This window comes from Mytilus edulis, chromosome 13 (assembly GCF_963676685.1).
Source record: "Mytilus edulis chromosome 13, xbMytEdul2.2, whole genome shotgun sequence".
Classification (NCBI taxonomy): Eukaryota; Metazoa; Mollusca; class Bivalvia; order Mytilida; family Mytilidae; genus Mytilus; species Mytilus edulis.
Window position 1 is genome coordinate 51,702,080 of NC_092356.1, and position 20,959 is coordinate 51,723,038.

The 20,959-nt window shown below is 32.2% G+C and overlaps 1 long non-coding RNA gene across 1 annotated transcript; it reads right to left on the minus strand.

Moving 5' to 3' along the window:
- Positions 1 to 19,101, minus strand: LOC139502034 (uncharacterized). Its single transcript, XR_011658714.1, has 4 exons — positions 18,974 to 19,101; positions 17,678 to 17,837; positions 16,579 to 17,060; positions 1 to 162 (listed from the first exon to the last, which is right to left on the minus strand). It is a non-coding gene; the product is annotated as an uncharacterized lncRNA (long non-coding RNA).
- Positions 19,102 to 20,959: the final 1,858 nt, after the last annotated feature.

Sequence of the window (20,959 nt, forward strand, 5' to 3'; positions counted from 1 at the left end):
AATCAAATGTCAAACATACCAATTGAAGAATTTATTGAAGTTAAATAAAAACCAATGCGCACATAGATTTTTCCGTAACTGTTACTCTGTAATTTTGATTCTTCAAGAAATCATTTATAAAGGAAAATTATATTGTGTCTTTTCAGGTTAAAAACGACTAAACTACTCAAAAAAATAAATAATAAAAGTAACGACCTATATTATTCAATTCAAATCAAAATTAAGACTTTATTTAGTTTTGTTGGTATCGTATCTGATCAGGTGTTTCGTTGTATTTTAGAATTACAATTTTTACTGTTGCATTTTGCATATTAGATTATTGTTGGTATGCATGGGTATCTCTTTAAAATTCCATGCAGAGGATCCACATAATATTCATCATAATGTTTGAGATATTTAATTGCTGATTACAGTAACAATGATTCATACTTTTTTTTAAATAGTTCATTTCCTGTCACGGTGAGTTAAATCCTTTATCTATTGTCCGCAGCAGCAATAGTTTTGTCCACAATTTGTTGAATAGCAAACACCTAACACATAGCGATATGCTGCAAGGTATTTCCAAGTGGACCTGTTGTAAATGTGAACAGCGTCAAAACAGTGGTATCTAAAGAATAAATAATAGTTCACACTATTAACGTAACTGGTAAGAGAATTTAAATTGTAAGCATGTAGTGCAGCAATTCAAATAGAGGATATTTAATTGTACGAAAACAACCATTATGTTTTATTTCATTACCAGTTTTTTCTCTTCTAACCTGCTGATTTCTTGAAATTCTAGTAATTTTATATGCAAAATTAACAAAAGAAGTTCACCAATTTGTGTCTTTATAAGTGTTTGGAGTATTCTACATGTTAATGTCTTGAATAGTAGTGATAAATTTGCCACTTAAAAAAAACACATAAAAAACCTATAACATTTGAACTATGACTACTCAATTATTTTTGTCATTTAGACATAACAATAACTCTCTGGCGGGATTAATTTTCCAATTGATATTCTTGCATACAACTTGTTACTTTAAACTCATCTATAAAACAACTGATCAATATAAAGTTTCTCACAAGATCGTGCTATTAACACGTTCTTAATTTAATTATATATATTTAAGCAGGAATGATCTTTCTCTTTCATTTTGCCTAATATATCCTTTTAATTTTTATTTTTTTATATTACTTTGTCCAGTCTAAAAATAGAAATTTTCAATATCATTTCACACACCTAACATCCCTAAATAAATAACATTGTCAATTCATCAATCATGTCAAAACATTTTTCATCTCATCATTCACTCAAGACAGCTATGTGGAATATTAAAGGATTGACCACAGATAAATCACAAGATCCTTACTTTCTGGAAACTATTTCCAAGTTTCATATAGTCAGTTTTGTAGAAACTTGGAGTAATTCTGATCAAAAATTAAGTTTACCAGAATTTAATTTGAAATCTTCAAGTAGTAGGAAAAAACACAAAAAAGCCAGATGTCATTCTGGCGGTATCAACATATTTGTAAAAAAATCTTTAAATAATGGAGTAAAATCAATCCACAATGAGCACTCTGATATAGCTTGGGTTATACTTAATCATACATTCTTTAATTTAAAAAGAGATCTATATTTGGCTGCTGTTTATGTATCGCCTGAAAACTCCAGTTGTAATGTACCGGATCTTAACTCTGTATATGCACATTTACTGTCTGATATTGAAAAATATTGTAAACTAGGAGATATAATGGTGCAAGGTGATTTTAATGCCCACACAAATACCTCACCAGACTATGTGTTATTTGATGAATCTAAACAACCATATGTAGTTGATAATTATTATGTAGAAGACAGTATAATGCCAAGAAATAATCTTGACCCCAAACGAATTAATAATAGTGGTAGATGTTTGCTTGATCTTTGTAAAGAAACAAGCCTTACAATATTGAATGGTAGAACGATTGGTGATTTACATGGTAAACAATCATGCATAACATATAATGGATGCAGTCTAATAAAACCTTTGAATAGATTTATTAAGAAGGGATATAGTTACGATACTGTTGTCAGGTCATTAAATATTGCATATTTTGGCGTTAATATTGATTCACTTATAGGGTCTTTGCATCGGAACTAAACACATTTATTCAAAAACCAGTTGTTGGCATGACACGGGTTATTTTCTTCTCATATATGTTATGATGGTATGATACTAAACCCCTAACGGGAAGGATTGTGTCTGATGTTCATATGATGAAATCATAATCTTTCAGTCAGTTTAATTGAAGTCTGGAGCTGGCATGTCAGTTAACTGCTAGTAGTCTGTTGTTATTTATGTATTATTGTCATTTTGTTTATTTTCTTTACTTACATCTTCTGACATCAGACTCGGACTTCTCTTGAACTGAATTTTAATGTGCGTATTGTTATGCGTTTACTTTTCTACATTGGCTAGAGGTATAGGGGGAGGGTTGAGATCTCACAAACATGTTTAACCCCGCCGCATTTTTGCGCCTGTCCCAAGTCAGGAGCCTCTGGTTTTTGTTAGTCTTGTATTATTTTAATTTTAGTTTCTTGTGTACAATTTGGAAATTAGTATGGCGTTCATTATCACTGAACTAGTATATATTTGTTTAGGGGCCAGCTGAAGGCCGCCTCCAGTTGCGAGAATTTCTCGCTACATTGAAGACCTGTTGGTGACCTTCTGCTGTTGTTTTTTTTCTATGGTCGGGTTGTTGTCTCTTTGGCACATTCCCCATTTCCATTCTCAATTTTATTGTTGATTATACACTTGTGTCTTTTGATTTACTCAGCTTAGTTGGTTATTTTGAAATACATGACTTAACGTCACTATCAAACCATCATCCAATCAGTTGTACATTGTCAACTTTTTTCAGTTCCACAAATTTTGTTAACCAAACACAACTGGATCCCCTTCCAGGAAAATTTATTTGGTCACCTGGAGCCATAGAGTCATATGTGAAGGATATCACCAGTAAAGAAAATAAATCTAAATTAGCATTATTTACAAATAACTCTTTTAAAAGCAGTGATTCAGCTGTACAATCATTAACATCAATTTTATATGAAAGCGCAAAAAAATCAGCAAAATTAGTAAACAAAATGCCCCATAGAAAAAAAAAATCTGAAAGAAAGCCATGGTTTTCAGACTCTTGTAATGATTTGCGCAAAACAGTTAAAAGTTATGAAAAACTGGTTAACAAATTTCCATATAATAACACTTACAGAAAATCTTTTTACTCCTGCCGCTCTAAGTAAGTAAGAGCTTGTAAAAAGGCAGAAAGATCATACAAAAATTAAATATGTTCTGAAATAAGTGCAAATGTTAATAAAGACCCCAAAACATTTTGGAATCTTTTACAAAAACTAAGTAAATCTTGTAATAAGATTCTGTACATTTTGCACAAGATGAATTTATCAGCTATTTTTAAAAAGTAAACAAAACGGACGAGAGTTTTAACCCTTTCAAGATAAAATTCTCAAAAATTTAACATTATTTGATGATTTTCAAAAAATACAACAGGACAAATGACTTTCAGGAACACATTAAAACAAGTGAGATCGTAAAGGCAATTAAGTCCCTTAGAAATGGGAAAAGCACAGCTACTGATCTTATTTCAAATGAAATGTTGAAAAATAGAATATCAGTCTTAACCATTACAAAAGCTATTTAACTTTATTTTAAATAATGGAAGTTTTCCAAAAGTTTGGAATGAATCATTTTTAGTACTTCTACATAAAAAGGGAAGTAAAAGTGACCCTGGTAATTACAGAGGGATATCCATTACTTCGATCCTGGGAAAATTGTTTAATAAAATAATCCTCTCTCGATTACTTGCTCATATAAATGTAAACAAATTAATAAGTCATAACCAGATTGGCTTCAAAGAAGATAGTCGAACTGCAGACCACATCTTTTCCTTGAAATCTATTGTCAGCAATTATAAATCCAAAAACAAAAAAATATTTGCTGCTTTCATTGATCTTAGAAAAGCATTCGATACAATTTGGAGAATAGGATTATTTCATAAACTACTTCAAAGTAATGTACCAAAACATATTTTTAATATAATATTTTTAATGTACTCTAATACAACAGGTAGAATTAAATTTTCTAATGGTCTTAGCCCATCATTTGAATCAAACTGTGGTGTTAAACAAGGAGATGTATTGAGTCCTCTTCTCTTTAATTTTTTTATAAACGACATACTTAAAGACTTGGAAAATTTCAATGCAGATCCAGTTGTAGTTGGTGATGTTTCATTAAATGCACTTTTGTATGCCGATGATATTGTATTATTATCTGATAGCAAAGAGGGTTTGCAAAATTGTCTCAATACATTAAGTAATTATTGTTCTTCTTGGAAATTGCAAGTCAATACAGAGAAATCAAAAGTAATGGTTTTTAATTCAAACGGAAAGTCTTTTCTGAACGAGTTTTATTATAATGGCAAATCCTTAGAGACAGTTAATACTTATTGTTACTTGGGTATTGATATTAGATATAATGGCAGTTTTAATGTCGCCATCACTTCGCGTATGGAAAAAGCTAGGAAAGCATATTTTAAAATAAAGAAAACAATAGGATTAGATAACCCTTGTAAACTTCTGGAAACACTTTTTGATTCCTTAGTAGCCCCTATTCTCCTTTATTGTAGCGAAATCTGGGGGATCATTTCGACATTTAAAGACAGTGATGCCTATGAAAAGTTGCATATAAAATTTATTAAAGAAATCTTGGGAGAACACTGTAAGGCCTCGAATGATGCATGTCGTTCCGAACTTACAAGACTGCCATTGAAAAATAGTATAATGTTATCTAGCATTAAATTCTGGGATCATTTAATCACTTCAGAAGGAAGTTTAGTTCACCAAATATATAATGCTACAAAAAAAAGCAACCCATGGGTTAAAAGGTTAAACATTATTATTCAAAACTTAGGTTTATCTTATTTGTCAAATGATAACCTTACTATTAAACCCCTGTTTGGTTTTATAAAACAAAGAATAATTTACAAGGGTTTTCAGGAACAACATGCAAATATGTCAGCATCTCCAAAATTAACATTTTTCCAGAGTGTTTACAAAATGAGTGAACGGGCAGGTTATGTTGATGCTTTAAAAAATAGATCAGATCGATCATCATTATGTAAATTAAGAGTAAGTGCTCATAACCTTGCCATTGAAAGAGGAAGATATTTAAAAATGCCCAGAGATCAAAGAATTTGTGAAATCTGTAAAAGTGGCGAAATTGAAAATGAACAGCACATGCTGCTACACTGCAGAGTTTACTCCAGTATTAGAGAGACTTTTGTATTAAAAATGTTCAAAATTACAGGAAAAAGTGTAACCACATTGTGCGATAAAAATAAAATAAATCTCATACTTAATAATACATCTTATACGGCACTAAAACTATCTTCCTCTTTCGTAACAAATTGTTTAAATGCAAGAAGTAATCTATTGTAATTGTTTAATTATACCTTTAATCGTTTATTCACATATATATATATATATATATATATATATATATATATATATATATATAATTGTTTGTATTTTACTACCATGTATAGCAAATTGTTTATCCATTCGGTCATTACCATTTATTGTAAATGCGTTTGTGCCAATAAAATATTGTCTTGTCTTGTCTATTGTATTGTCTTTAAACTTAACATTGCTTCATGGTCTAAAAATATTTTCCTAAACTTATCACTGTAACAGTTATTGTAAATCTCCTGTGCAAGCCATGTACCGTACAAATGGTAATTTACAGATTTAAATTATAGTTTAAATACGATAAATAATTCCTGCCTACGTCAGGTGAAATATTTATAAAATACAAATCGAGAGAACAGAGATATGTTTAGAAATTACTGAGAGAACTGAGATATTTTTAAAAGATGTTTTAGCCAATCAGATAGGATATATAGGTAAAGTATTAATAAACTCGTTTTAAGCAGCAGATTTTAATTTTGTTTTTGATTCAGTTAACATTGTTAATGACATAAATAAGTTGTCTCAGTATATAAACTGCTGTGCATAAAACTATTAAGTGTTGGCTTACTCTGACTTTAGTATTAACTCAAATAAGTTATCATGTGTGATGTAAAAATATCAGGAAAAGGATCATGGAATAAACCTCGAACAATCCACGTGTTTATACTGCGAAGAAGTCTTCATTCATTCGATATGTGCTATTTAATATTTTGTTTTGGAGTTTTATTATTCATAGAACTGAGGTCTGTTTATTAATTTATTCACCTATATTGTATTTGAACATTACATTTATACACATGCACGGACGCAATGGGTCCGATTAGCATGATTAGGAAAAAGAAAAACAATAATGCAGTCTATAATCCTACATTACTTGAAAATTGGACAATTGCTAGACTGAAAGCAGAGTTAGAAAAAAAGAATATTGCTTTTCCTATAAATGCAAAACGTTTGACATTGGTACGTATTTTGAAACGATACGAACATTCCGATAGTGAAAGTATCACATCAAAAGCGAAGACACACGTGTTGAGGAACCCATAAATACCATCATGCATTGCCACTGCAAAACGCACGTGTTGATGGGGATCCGCGATCCCATGGTGTACCAAACACAAACAATAATAATGAAAACACGCCCAGTAATGACAATCGTGTTTTGATTGGAATTGTGTCAAAATTATCATTGACCAATCAATCCCTTTAACAGAATGTTTCTGGCTTAACAGGAAAGGTGAATTTTTTACTTCAAGCCAGATCAAATGAAAATACCAGTAGAATCGTAAAAACACCGAATGTATATGTCTCGGCTCCGGTTGTATCCAATCTCATTAATCATAATACCACAAATTCAAGTCAATCTTGGTCAAATTGTTAATCTACAGTCAGCATACAATGCATTGCAAAACACTCGAACTGCACCGAACGCAGCCACAGGAAGCTTTTAAATATTGGAAACTTATGGAACATGGTGAGAACAGCGCACGGCTATTCTGCAGAAACTCTACCGTTTGTGGAAACAATTTCACCCCAGTTACGAAAGAATATTATATCAGGTATGGACATTAATCTAACATCCTTACTGATACCATACTATTCTGGTAGTGGAACCTACGAGTTAAGCTTGAGTGGAGACAAAAACAACAAAACCGACCCTAGAAGTTCAACATGTTCAAGATCATTGTCTCTGGGCGAATTTATTCAGGCTTCTGGCATTTATAAGAACATAATTTGTACAACATTTCCACACCGTAGAAGTGAGCTGGATCTTTATGAACGTGATTTGGTTGATATGACCACCAGGTATCTGGGGAAGGGATTTTATGAGTACTATAAACGCTTTTCTGCTGATGCGGCAGCTCATTTAAGGCATAACAATATTCCTGTTGACTGGTCTATCAGAAATAACACTTTATTTTGCTATATTTTTGGGAACATTAAACCTAACACATGCAGCATTTGTAGTAGCTCTTTTCACTCAAGTATTTATTGTAATCAGTCAAACAACAGCAATGAGAATACGACAGGGTTATATATAGGCATACACGGCAGGGAAAGAAATTTGTATTAATTTCAACGGGAAAACAGGTTCTTCTTGACCTCTTTGTAGAAATTTACATATTTGACTTATTTGTAATGGAGAACACCCTAAAACAGTCTGTATGAGTTAAAAAAACGAGGCACTGGGACCCCACAAAATCGGGTCCAATATGCAGAGCAAAATGTAAACGATCAATTTTCCCTAAGTTTAGGAGTGATAACACCCATTATGATTAGTAATTTAGTTCATGAATTAGAAAATCTTCCAAATAAGGAATTTAAGAATTTACCTAGTTTCTGGGTTAAGACAAGGTTTTCCACAGGTATTACAACATTACCATCTTATTCTATTGAGTGCAAAAACTTAAGATCAGCGTTATCTCAACCAGCTTGACACATTTAAACCAGTGGATACAATGAGTAAGTACCTAGACGTCTCTAAGATATAACACTGGCGCTTTACCAAAATCTCCACTTTTTGTCGAGGATGAATTTCAATCATCGCCGATAAGTAGGGAAACATGTATTTCTTCACTGAGACAACTATTGGAGACACTTGGCTATAATACTTTTAAGTTGTGTGGTCACTCCTTTCGTATAGGAGCAGCTACATCTGCAGCAGCATGTGGTGTCGAGGATCATATTATTCAAACATTGGGAAGGTGGTCATCAGACTGTTACATACTATACATATTATTAAGTATTGAGAAGAGCTCAGCACGATATGTGTTTTCATAACTTATTCATTTGTGGTAGTTTAAAGCTTGAAATATCAAAAACATATCATTATTATTTCTTTATTATAGTATTACTCATATGTAATTTTTGTAACATTATGTGATATTTGAATGGTGAAAAAATGGTGAAATGATGGAGACAATTTTAAATCCATATTTTTGATAAATTTAGGTTAGATTTGATTCAATGTTCAAATTTTGGGTTTTATATATATATATGTATCTAACATTGTTGGGTTGATGTTTAGACGAGTTATAAGATTGTGTAACAATACTGGTTTGTAGATTCTTATAGACTCTCTCTATATATATATATGGCGATCCGATGGATACATCTGTTGTAGAGTTGTCACTGACTCAGACGTACTTATAAATATAATTATTTTCTGTGACTGTATATTACATTAATTTGTAGGATCCTTTACTATAGATAATTTAGCTGATCTGTAACAATAACATCTTCATGCCTTATATATCATGTACTGTAGTACGCCGCTAGATTAAAACTGACGAGGAAAGGTAACACACGGCCAGCGAAAGCTCTTTTATATGAGAGCCCAGATGGTCGTGTGGTCTAGCGGGACGACTGCAGTGCAGGCGATTTGGTTTCACGATATCACAGTAGCATGGGTTCGAATCCCGGCGAGGGAAGAACCAAAAATTTGCGAAAGCAAATTTACAGATCTAACATTGTTGGGTTGATGTTTAGACGAGTTGTATATATATAATATATATATAAATATATATACAACTCGTCTAAACATCAACCCAACAATGTTAGATCTGTAAATTTGCTATATATATATATATATATAACAATCAGTTGCTGCTGATTGTTTTAACATGGGAGAACACCCTCGCACATACTCACATTTACAAAAATAATATAAAATCATAATAAATGATGTATCTATCTTGGAGGCTTTCACTCATTTAATTGTATTAAATACGCTCAATTTAGCCATGTTAATTTCTGGGAAATTATTTTTTACCCCCAAGTCAATTATACATCAGTATAGTAAATATTCTTAATTATCAGTTCCAATTATTAATTTATTTTATAAGTAAGCATGGAATTATTTTGCATATCGTGCTGCTGGTAAACACCGCAGCCGACACCCCACTGCTAGTATCCACCGCAGCCCAAAACCCGCTGTTGGTATCCACCGCAGCCGACACAATGTTATAGGTATCCACCGCATCCTATAGTCAATAGTTTGTTTTTAGAATAATGTTTCAAATTGTTGTTTAGATTAGGTAGATTTTTTTATAAAGTGAGCAGCCCCCGAGAAAGCCAAAACATAGACACTTTTATTGTTATATTTATATATGTTGTCATGTAGTTTTAGCAATTATATAATGGAAGAAGTATAACTTGCTGTTTATTAGTCTAGATTATAAATATATATATCATTAAACTGATTAAGTATCGACCATCAACTCTTTAATGTAATTAACCACACTAGTAAAAAATCTGGCAGCAACTGTAGGGGATACCTATTGAACAGTCAAGGAGGATTCGAACGTCGCGGTGATAGTCACATGAGTCCGTTCGTTTTTCTATAATATGTTGCTGGAAGAATCGACACCACAAATAAAAATTGAAGACGATCTTAAATTATACCTTTCAGACAACAAAGGAAAATCAACAAAGCCATATCATAAGTGACATTTTGTAGTGTTTATTCAGCTGTCAGCAGACAAAAATCACAAACGCAATGAGTGATAGTTTATAAATATATATACCAAACCTTTCCTCAAAGGAAGCCGATTTTGTCACTGACATTCAACTTGTTATATCTATAGCTACGTCCTAAAATAACAAGCGGAAATTGGAAAGACATGAATTAAATAAAAATTGATAAACTGGGGAAAAAAATAATTAATGAATGCAAAGTTGACTATAGTATTAGTTCGTAGAGAAGATTTTGAATTGAAATGCAAAAGACCAGTATATACTAATTCAAAACGTATATTACACTACATTTTACTAGTAATTTCGAAGATCTGATTTTCTTTCATTTATTTCCGTTCTTCGTTTACTATTTTAAAAGTGCTATATTTACATAAAATAGTCGACTTTTCATGAGCGGAGGTGTTGAGAGATTTTTATATGCCTAGATATGATACCTAAAGATATCTCTGTGCAAATTCCATTCATAGTTCGTAGGTCGTTTATCGTTTAACAATGTTGTCTGCTGTACCCCATTTTTTGACATTTTTACCTATTATGTCTGTTTGTTTTATTCAAACATTGTTGTCAATATAAAGGAATTCTATTCGACTGTTGTATAAAAGAGGGACGAAAGATACCAAAGGGACAGTCAAACTCATAAATCCAAAACAAACTGACAACGCCATGGCTAAAAATGAAAAAGACAAACAGAAAAACAATAGTACACACGACACAACATAGAAAACTAAAGAATAAACAACACGAACCCCACCAAAAACTAGGGGTGATCTCAGGTGCTCCGGAAGGGTAAGCAGATCCTGCTCCACATGTGGCACCCGTCGTGTTGCTTTTGTGATTACAAATCCGGTAAATAGTCTAATTCGGTAGGTCATATTCATGAAAGGGAAGGGGATTGTAGTTACGACGTAAGGAACATATCTGATATCATCTGTGATATGGTTATTCCATGTATAAGCGAGTGGGAGAAGACAGCATAAGATTGATTAACTTATGTCTAATCCCTTTTGCATATTTAATCAAATAAAATATGTTTAATCTAAGTGAGAGGTTTATCTAGCTATAGAACCAGGTTTTATCCACCATTTTCAACATAAAGAAATGCCTGTACCAAGTCAGGAATATGACAGTTGTTTTCCATTCGACTGATGATGAGTTTAGGCATTTGATTCTGCCATTTGATAATGGACTTTCCCTTTTGAATTTTCCTTGGAGTTCTGTATTTTTGTTATTTTACTCTTTATCTTGTGACGGGCGATTACATATCTTATTTTTTCTAATATTTTGGCAATTTAATCCTTTCCGGACCCATTGTATTACAAATTTAATCAACGAGATGGATGCGGAGGATATCAAAAGATGATTAGATGTGTTTAAGAGTCATAACTTTAGTCACCTAACTGAATGAATTAAAATGTGATAACAGATGTTAATGATATGGACAACTTTACGGAATGTGGAAGGCACTTGAAGGGATTTTTCGTTTATCAAAAATTAAATTCGATAATCATTAGAGAAACATATTCTTACGTAGTTACTCGTGGATTATCAGATTTATCCAATTGTGAGACGCGGATGTGTAAAAACTATCTCGATTGGATAAACACGATAATCCACTGGTACCAATGTAAGAATCTATACAACCTGTTTGCTCTGATAAACTGGAGATAAGCCAAAGTAGAATCATTTCAAACCCACATCATGACGTAATATATATAACGTCACGGTACCCAAATTGCACCGAGTACCCAAATTGCACCTATGTAGTAAAAGTAGCAGCGGAAAACTTACATGTTTTCTTAGAGACGAAACAATTTGTATTTTTATTATTTGACATTATGCACGTCTTTCAACATAAATAAATATATTGTAAAATGCACAAAACGTTCACAGTATACATCAACAGATGAAGTATAACTGCAAAAGGTAAAATGTACAGAAATGTCGCTATGCGACGTCCTCCAAAAGGTCATCTTTTAAAAATGATCAAATAAAATATGTTACAAGCCTCTAATTATTAAGAAATGAATAGTAAGCATAGATTAATGTCTAATTGTTCCTAAAATTTGAAGAAATAACACAAATTATCCGTAATTCGATTTTTAAGGCTGCAAATTTAAGCATGGATATGGATGCAATTTGGGTACTCCTTATTTCAGAATCATGGACCGTTTGGAGGTCTATTCAAACCCATCTTTTTATTATTCAGTATAGATTCAAAATTAATTTGGTGGCACCATATAGTGATTAATGATACACTACTAAATAAACACAGAATGGGAACTTTTTTCTTTATCATAAGTAAACGTAGGTGAAAACACTGTCAAAATAGGTGCAATTTGGGTACCGTGACGTTATATATATATTTTAAAAGAATGACTGGTTCTGACAAGTCTGATACTTACGTTCAGTTCCATCAATTTATTATTTTTGTTATTTCTACGGATGAATTTGACGAGACGGACATTCGAAGTAAGGAGTTATTGTTAGACTGATAACTGAATTATCCTTCCCTCCTTACACAGCGTACATGCATCCACCACGTGTGCACAAATTGAAAATTAGATTTCCGGTCGTCAACAATGAGCCAAATCCATACCATATAATCAGCTATATAATTAAGGCTCCAGGAAAACAAAATGTTAAACACTTAAACATGTTAAAAAGAGGAAAACAACAATTACAGGGCCATTGCCCAATAGTATTAAACGAAAAAGTATTGACAAACAGCAACCGATGGCAATCACTGAACACGGTCTCGATCCTGGTTTAATGCAGTCATATAAAGAAATGTAGCTTTTTTAAACGTGATTGGGAAAACCTAATGATCTCCCTAACTTGCAAACAAATTGTGTAACAGTACGACATAAGCCCTTTGTGGATCCAGGATTTTTGAAAGTTGGCGTTATTCACGAAGTATATATATATATATATATAGATAAATAAATAAGCTAATCTGCTATCAATACTTAATGCCTAATATATCATGTACTTTGTTACAACTCTAGATTCTACTGACGTGGAAAGTTAACACTAGATCACCGAAAGCTGAACTTTTAGTTTAGTCTAGTTTGCCGAGTGGTCTATAACGCTGGACACAGTGCAGGCGGTGTTGTTTCGAGTGAAGAACAAAAATTTGCTTCCGCAAATTTGCAGATTTAACATTGTTGTGCTGATAATTAGCGTAGTTATGAATATATATACATGTACATACGACGCAATTTTTTGGATGATGTTATGCAAAAAATCATATCTTTGTCGATCAAAAAGGGGGTGGGGGTGTACGCCTTCTATGTTCCCTGCATTCACAACTGTAAGCACAAAGTGAAAATAAGCTGAAAAAAGATTGACAATAGATTGGTTCTTGGTACAACTAAAGACAACAGTACGCACCTAATGAAAACCATTATTGAATGATACCTGTATTGCTTAACAGCTATTCTTTAGGTGAATGAATATGTTCCTTGGCATTGAGTTAAAAGGTAGGTTTAATGTTAGAAGTCAGGATGACCAAAATGTATTGACAAGCTTTTTGTCTGACCTTGACTTTATTGTCATGGCTTATTGCTATAATTAAAGTTTTTGTTTCTTTGGTATAATTCTCAGATAGAATAAATAAATAAAATAGGTATACACTATTTGTTATATTGAATGATTGCAAGGCGTACATATATGTCTTGAATGCTTCATCTTTTTTTTAACCTCATATTCATGATTCGTTGGCAAATGAAAAATGAAAGCAGGGATCATCTTTGATGGAATTCATTATTCAGTTTTCCTGGTTAATTGGTCAATGCAATGCTTTCATGGTTTAGTCAGTGTCTCGGATACTATGTGTCAGGTACGTTAAGTTTGTAATGTTTGCAAGGTGAACAAGTCGGTACGGAATGTACACGTCCATCTGACCTTGATTGGTGTTATGTTCATGGTTCATTGGTTAATGCTAAGATTTCATGGTTATCATGGTTATGTCTTTTTTTCAGATACCAAAAGCAACAGGTCAATTACATTTGGTGTAATTGATAATTGAAGGTGTACATGTATATCTGGTAGGAATAATCTAATCTTGACAAAATTTTCAGGGTTCATTGGTCAATGTTTAGTTCTATGGTTAATATAAAAATGAAGATGTGGTATGATCGCCAATGAGACAACTCTCTACAAGAGACCAAAATAACACAGAAATTAACAATAATAGGTCACCGTACGGCCTTCAACAATGAGCAAAGCCCATACCGCATAGTCAGCTATAAAAGGCCCCGAAATGACAATATAAAACAATTCAAACGAGAAAACTACCGGCTTAATTTATGTACAATAAATGAACTAAAAACAAATATGTAACACATAAACAAACGACAACCACTGAATTACAGGCTCCTGACTTTGGACAGGCACATACACAGAGAATGTGGCGGGGTTAAACATGTGAGCGGGATCCCAACCCTCCCCCTAACCTGGGACAGTGGTATAACAGTACAACATAAGAATGAACTATAAAAATCAGTTGAAAAAGGCTTAACTCATCAGATTGATAAAAATACAAATGCTACAAATAAAAGTGGACGTGGCCGGGTACTTGTATATCCAAACAACAAAACGACACTAAGTAAAGATCTGAGAGTACTCGCAGTTACTGACAGCTAGTTCAAAACCACTAACAACTAATAAAAAAAATCATGCATCTAAGACTAAATTATCAATCAGTACACATCCAACATCCAATGGATTTAGTGTACAGACGTCATAAACAGTCAGAGAATAACATGACCTTGTGCATTGCCAAGATACAGGTATCGACATATTGTAGATCCATGAATGTGTATATGTATATAACAATAATATTTAGTTTGCTTTTAATTTACTGATCACAAAATCAATATTAATACCAATAAAAACAATATTCAGCGATCTAATTACAGTGTTGAATTGGTAACCTTTTATGATAAGTTTATTGAAAGGATCGATAAGTTTACCAGGATCGTTTCTTAATTTCCGGGCAGGGTAAACAATATTTCCGTAAAAATGAGGATGTGCTATCCCGTTTGAAATAAGTTTTTTACAGGTACAACCAAACTTCAAAACCAAATCTTTATATTTATGAAAGAATTTAATAAAGGTTTTAAGTAATTTGTGGTAACGAAATCTCTGGCTTTATAATTTACCAGTAATACATAGATTACGTTCGTTAAAATCAAAAACGTCACAACAGACACGGGCATAGCTTACGAGTTGGAAAATATAAACACCGTAAGACGGTGCCAATGGAACATCACCATCCAAAAAGGGAAAATCAACAATAGGGAACGAAAAATCGTCCCTTTTGTCGTAAATTTTAGTGTGGATTTTCCCGTTTAAAACCGAAATATCTAAATCTAGGAAAGGACAGTTATTACCGTTTAAATTTGATTTTTTCAAGGTTAGTTCCTTTGGGTAAATTTCCGCAGTATATTGAGAAAATCCTTGATTATTTAACGAAAAAATATCATCAAGATAATGGTAAGTGTTATTGAATTTATCAATTAAATGCAATTTAGACGGGCCTTGTTGAGTTTGGTCATAAACTGTGATTCATAACAGTATAAAAACAAGTCTGCTATTAAAGGGGCGCAATTAGTGCCCATAGGAATACCTACAACCTGTCGATAATCTTTGTTGCCGAAACGTACATAAATATTATCAAGGAGAACATTAGCAGCTTCAATCATCCCATCACACCTTCAGTAAGTATATCTAGCATATTTACCTTTCGCATAAGAGAAAAAGGCTTTAAATGAGTTGCAGCAAATATATTTGCATTAAGATTTACGTCCGTGTAGTATTTACGGCATACCACCACAACATTGTCGGCTGCTTTGTCGGCCGGTACAAACACAAACCGCTTTGAAAGTTCTTGAAGTTTATTTCTTATTCTGGAAATAGGCGTTTTTGTCTATTGTTTTCAGATATTGAAAGCAAGCGGTCAAACATGTTTGGGATATGGGATGATTGCAAGTTGTATATGTCTGTCCAGCAAGGTTAATTTGACCATGATCCCATTGAATGTCCCTTTGGTATCTTTCGCCTCTCTTTTTCATATTTCATTAGCCAAAGTTTTGTGATTTGATCTGTGTTTAATGCAATAGGTCAACGATTTTTAATTTATTGAATAATTACATCAAATTGAGATTTGTTATATATTTTAGAATAAGCCATAATATAGTGATTAAGTCATAGTAAACAAATGACGCTATGATATTGTGCATTTTAGTTTAGATTGAAATAAGTTTTGAAAATGGTATTGTTTTAACTGATTAGCCAACTTTGGACCTGGAATAGAGAAAAAATTGACAAAAACTTTTCCTATCTGCCTTTCTCTTTTGGATAAATCTACATCAACTTAAGGTTTATTAACGCTGATCTTAGTTTGTATATGATTTGGAAATAAGTGGAAAATTTTCATTGAATATGAAATCTTCTGATGTTAACAATATTATGGCCATATCCATCTATTGGGTCCAAAAAAGATTTAAAACTGTAACATGGCTTATTGATATTGGCATCAATATGTGTATGTTTACTATAGCAATATACAGTTAAATATTCACGTCCTTTTACTGTACAGTATTAAAACTAACTGCATTATTCGACTCAAATCGAAATTGATAAATAAATAAATTAAAGTTGAGAATGGAAATTAAGACTGTATTTATTTAGTTTTGTTGATATCTAAAATATAATAAATTATTCTGATCATATCGTATCTAATCAGTTTTTCGCTTCTCAATTAACAATTTTAACCACTGCATTTTGCATATAAAATTATTGTTGGTATGAGTATCTCTTGAAAATTTCATGCAGAGGATCCATATAATATTCATTAAAATGTTTGATATACTTAGTTGCAGATTACAGTAAAAATGTGTAATAAATTTAAAGAGTTTATTTCCTGTCACGATGTGTTAAATCCTTTATCTATTTTCCACAGCAGCAATAGTTTGGTCCACAAGATGTCGAATCGCAACCACTTGACAGATAGCGATACGCTTCAAGGTATTTCCAAGTGGACCTGTTGTAGATGTGAACGGCGTCAAAACACTGGAATCTAAAACATAATAACAGTTAACACAATTATCTTAAATGGTTAGTGAATGAACTTTTAAAACGTAAGCATGTAGTGCAGCGATTTAAAGGCATGATATATAATTGTATAAAAGCAACCATTATGTTTTATTTCATAAAGAGGCTTTTTCTTTGCTGGAAATTCTAGTCATTTTATATCCGAATCAAGTTGATTATTTGTGTCCTTATACTTCCCCCATTTTGGGGGGTATTTTACATTTTCATGTCTTGAATAGTAGTGATATAGTTGCCACTTAAAAAAAATAAAAGTTAAAGTTTCAAGTGTTCTCTTCAACCTCGAGCAAATAATAAAGAAGAGTGACAAATCATTAAACATCATTCATTTAAAAGCCGGGCTAAGTGTTGTAGAAGTTTTTGTTACTAGTATATAGTTTTGATTAAAAATATAGATACAATTTGACGGTGAAAAAAATGTAAACAAGAAAGTAAGTCTTCAGAATAGTGCTTTTCTAAATACAAAATGAACAAATTCAAATAAAATTATGTAGTTGTCAAAAAGCTCAATTCTTAATTGCAGGACTTTAACATCAAACTTTCTTAACTTGCCATGTAAAACCAAAACGCCCAAAGAATACTTACGATACCCCCTGTTCTTTGCAGATATCTTTACACTTTTTTCCTGGATTCGTACATGCTCTTCTTACAGCACGAACTCGTGCATAAAATGACATAGGACCGTTAGTTTCTGATGTGCAGATCGAAAGGGCTACTTCATCTTTGCTGTATGACAGTAAAACTCCTGAATTAGTAATCATAGAAATGTTAACAGATACATTTAAGTGTAAATATCAAAATTTTATTGTTATGAAAAAGTCAGCTATCTATGTGTTAGCAATAAAGCTTATTCAACATATCAATGTTTTCACTTTTGTTTTTAACACTCCGCGCTGATGTGTCATTCATTGTCAACTGCGCAAATTGTTTTATAGCTATCTTTTTGCATATATTTAAAAAAAATCTATAAAAACTATATACATACGGAATCTAAAGTTTTTTAACACACAATTATTTTCAAAAAAAAAGTACAAAAATTCGGAGTTTATGTCTCGATTTGTACATTAATGTCTTAATTCGCATTAATTGTGATTGTCCAAATAATACCCTTTAAAAGATGTTGCGAGGTAGACCAAAAATCGAACCAATAATTAAAATAAAGTCTTGTTATAGAAATCAACAAAATATAGATACATTTTTTGTTTTGAAAGCATAATGAACAGTCGTTCCAAACCAGATTTGATCTACTTTTTTTTACATATAAAAAGATGACTGTGAACTTCAAATATTTTACAAGAAATATCAGAAAATGGCAACATCAGCAAAATTACAACCAAAATTAGCGTCGTTCTTATTTCAAATATATACCGCAATTTCAAAAGAAATTTTAATCTAATTAAGAAAAATTATGCGTGGTCAGAGATTGACTTATTAGGTCATACACCTTTAATTACTACTCAACTTCAGCAGTGATTGTGACATTTGAACTATGACTACTAAATTCTTTTTTTTTGCTATTTGGACAGATAAAAAACCTCTCTGGCGGGATTAATTTTCCAATTGATATTCGTGCATACAACTTGTTATTTCTAATTCATCTATAAAACAACTGGCCATTATAAGGTTTCTCACAAGATCTTTCTATTAACACCTGTTCTTAATTTAGACTGAACATTGCTTTATGGTCATAGACTATTTATAAATGTTGTTGCAACTCTACTGTTCAACCTATGTACCGTATAAATTGTCACATTAATCAAGATGAAAGATCGTTAAACTGATTAAGTATTGACCATCTCATGATATTTTTTATGAATTTTTATGGTATGGAACGATCTACACCACAAATGAATTTGAAGACGATCTTAAATAATAACTTACCCTTCAGACAACAAAGGAAAATCAGCACATGCCATATCATATGAGACATTTTGCAGTGTTTCTTCAATCGTCAGCAGACAAGAAACACAAACGCAATGAGAAATATGATATAAATATATATACCAAACCCTTCCTCGTAGGAAACCGATTTTGTCACTAACCTTCAACTTGTAATATAATCATAACTACGTCTCAAAATCACAAGCGAATATTGAAAAGACATGAATTACATAAAACTTGATAAAACTGGGGAAAACTTATTGATTTATTAAAAAAGGCAAAGTTTGCCAGGTAATTAATAGAGCTCTATTCGTAGGGAAAATTATGAATAGGCGCAGAACAAATTGCATGAATTCTAAAATTCTAGCGCATACCCATTCTACAATTATATTGCACAACATTTTTCTGCTAATTTCAAAGTTCTGATTTTCTTTCATCGCATTGCGTCCTTTGTTTAAAAAAATTGCTATATTTGCATAAAATAGTCGACTTTTCATGAGCAAAGATGTTGAGAGATTTCAAGATGCATAGATTGCATACCTAGAGGTATCTCCATGCAAAGTCTACTTATCGTTCGTATCGTTAAGCTGACAACAGACGATTTATTCGGTGATTGTTATATTATCTTTACCTCGAAATTGTACCTAAATCGATGACAAGCGAGAATTTAATTTCTCTCACATAAGCAGCAAATTACAAACTTCACCTGTATATAGGATATAATTTTCAAACTCATTCGGTATTGAACAGCTTCCTGCTGCTACTTAGACTTTATAAATAGTCACCAGTGTATTCGCAGAAAGTTGACGAACCAGGGTTTTGGCAAAGAACATAACGTCCTTCTTGTAAAAAAAAGTTCATCGGAAGATACCAATATGTAAAATAACAGAACTACCCAACTCCAAGTAAGTTCAAAACGAAAATTATCGAGTGACAAAATCAACAGCTCAAACACGTCAAATGAAGGGAAAATAACTGTCATATTCCTGACTTGGTACAGGCATTGCCTTACGCACAAACGGAAAATTAGTTGGAAATAGATTGACATTATATTAATTATTCTTAGTACGACTAAAGACAAAAGTACACACCTATTGAAAATCGATTTTGCATCAGCTATCATTTGGGTGAAGGAATATGTTCCATGACATTGATTTAAAAGTAGGTTTTAGAAGCCACGTTGACCAAATTGTATTGACAAGCTTTTCGTCTGACCATGACATTATTGCCTATTAAAGTTTTTTTGTTTGGTATATTTCTCAGATACAAATAAAAATAGGTATAAAATACTTGTTGCATTGAATGATTGTAGGCGTACATATAGATGCATGTCTTAAATGTTTTATCTGTTTTTGACCTCAATTTCATGATTCGTTGGCAAATGCTACATTTTTAGTGTTGGGATCGTTTCCTGATACATACTAACACCATACCCAATAGGTCAATATAATTTTATGTGGAATGATTGTGAGGTGCACATGTCAGCCTAGCAGGGATCATCTGTGCTTGAACTCATGTTTCAATTTTCCTAGTTCATTGGTTAATGTTATGTTTTCATGGTTTAGTAAGTGTCTCAGATACTGTAAGCTATGTGTCAATTAAGTTTAGTTTGTAATGGTTACAAGGTGTACAAGTCTGTCAGACATTTACAGATCAAGAGACCTTGTTTTGTGTCATGTTCATGGTTCATTGGTCAATGGTAATATTTCATGGTTATCGGGGTTTTGTCTGTTTATCAGATATCAAAAGCAACAGGTCAATTAAATTTGGTGTAATTGATGTTTGCAACGTGTATATGTATATCTGGTAGGAATAATCTGATCTTGACCTCATTTCATGGTTCATTGGTCAATGTTGAGTTTCATGGTTATGTCTTTTTTTTGTTCTAAATTTGAAAGCAATCGGTCAAAAATATTTGGAATATGGAATGATTGCAAGGACATGTCTGTCTGGCAAGGTTGATTTGACAATGACCTCATTTTCATG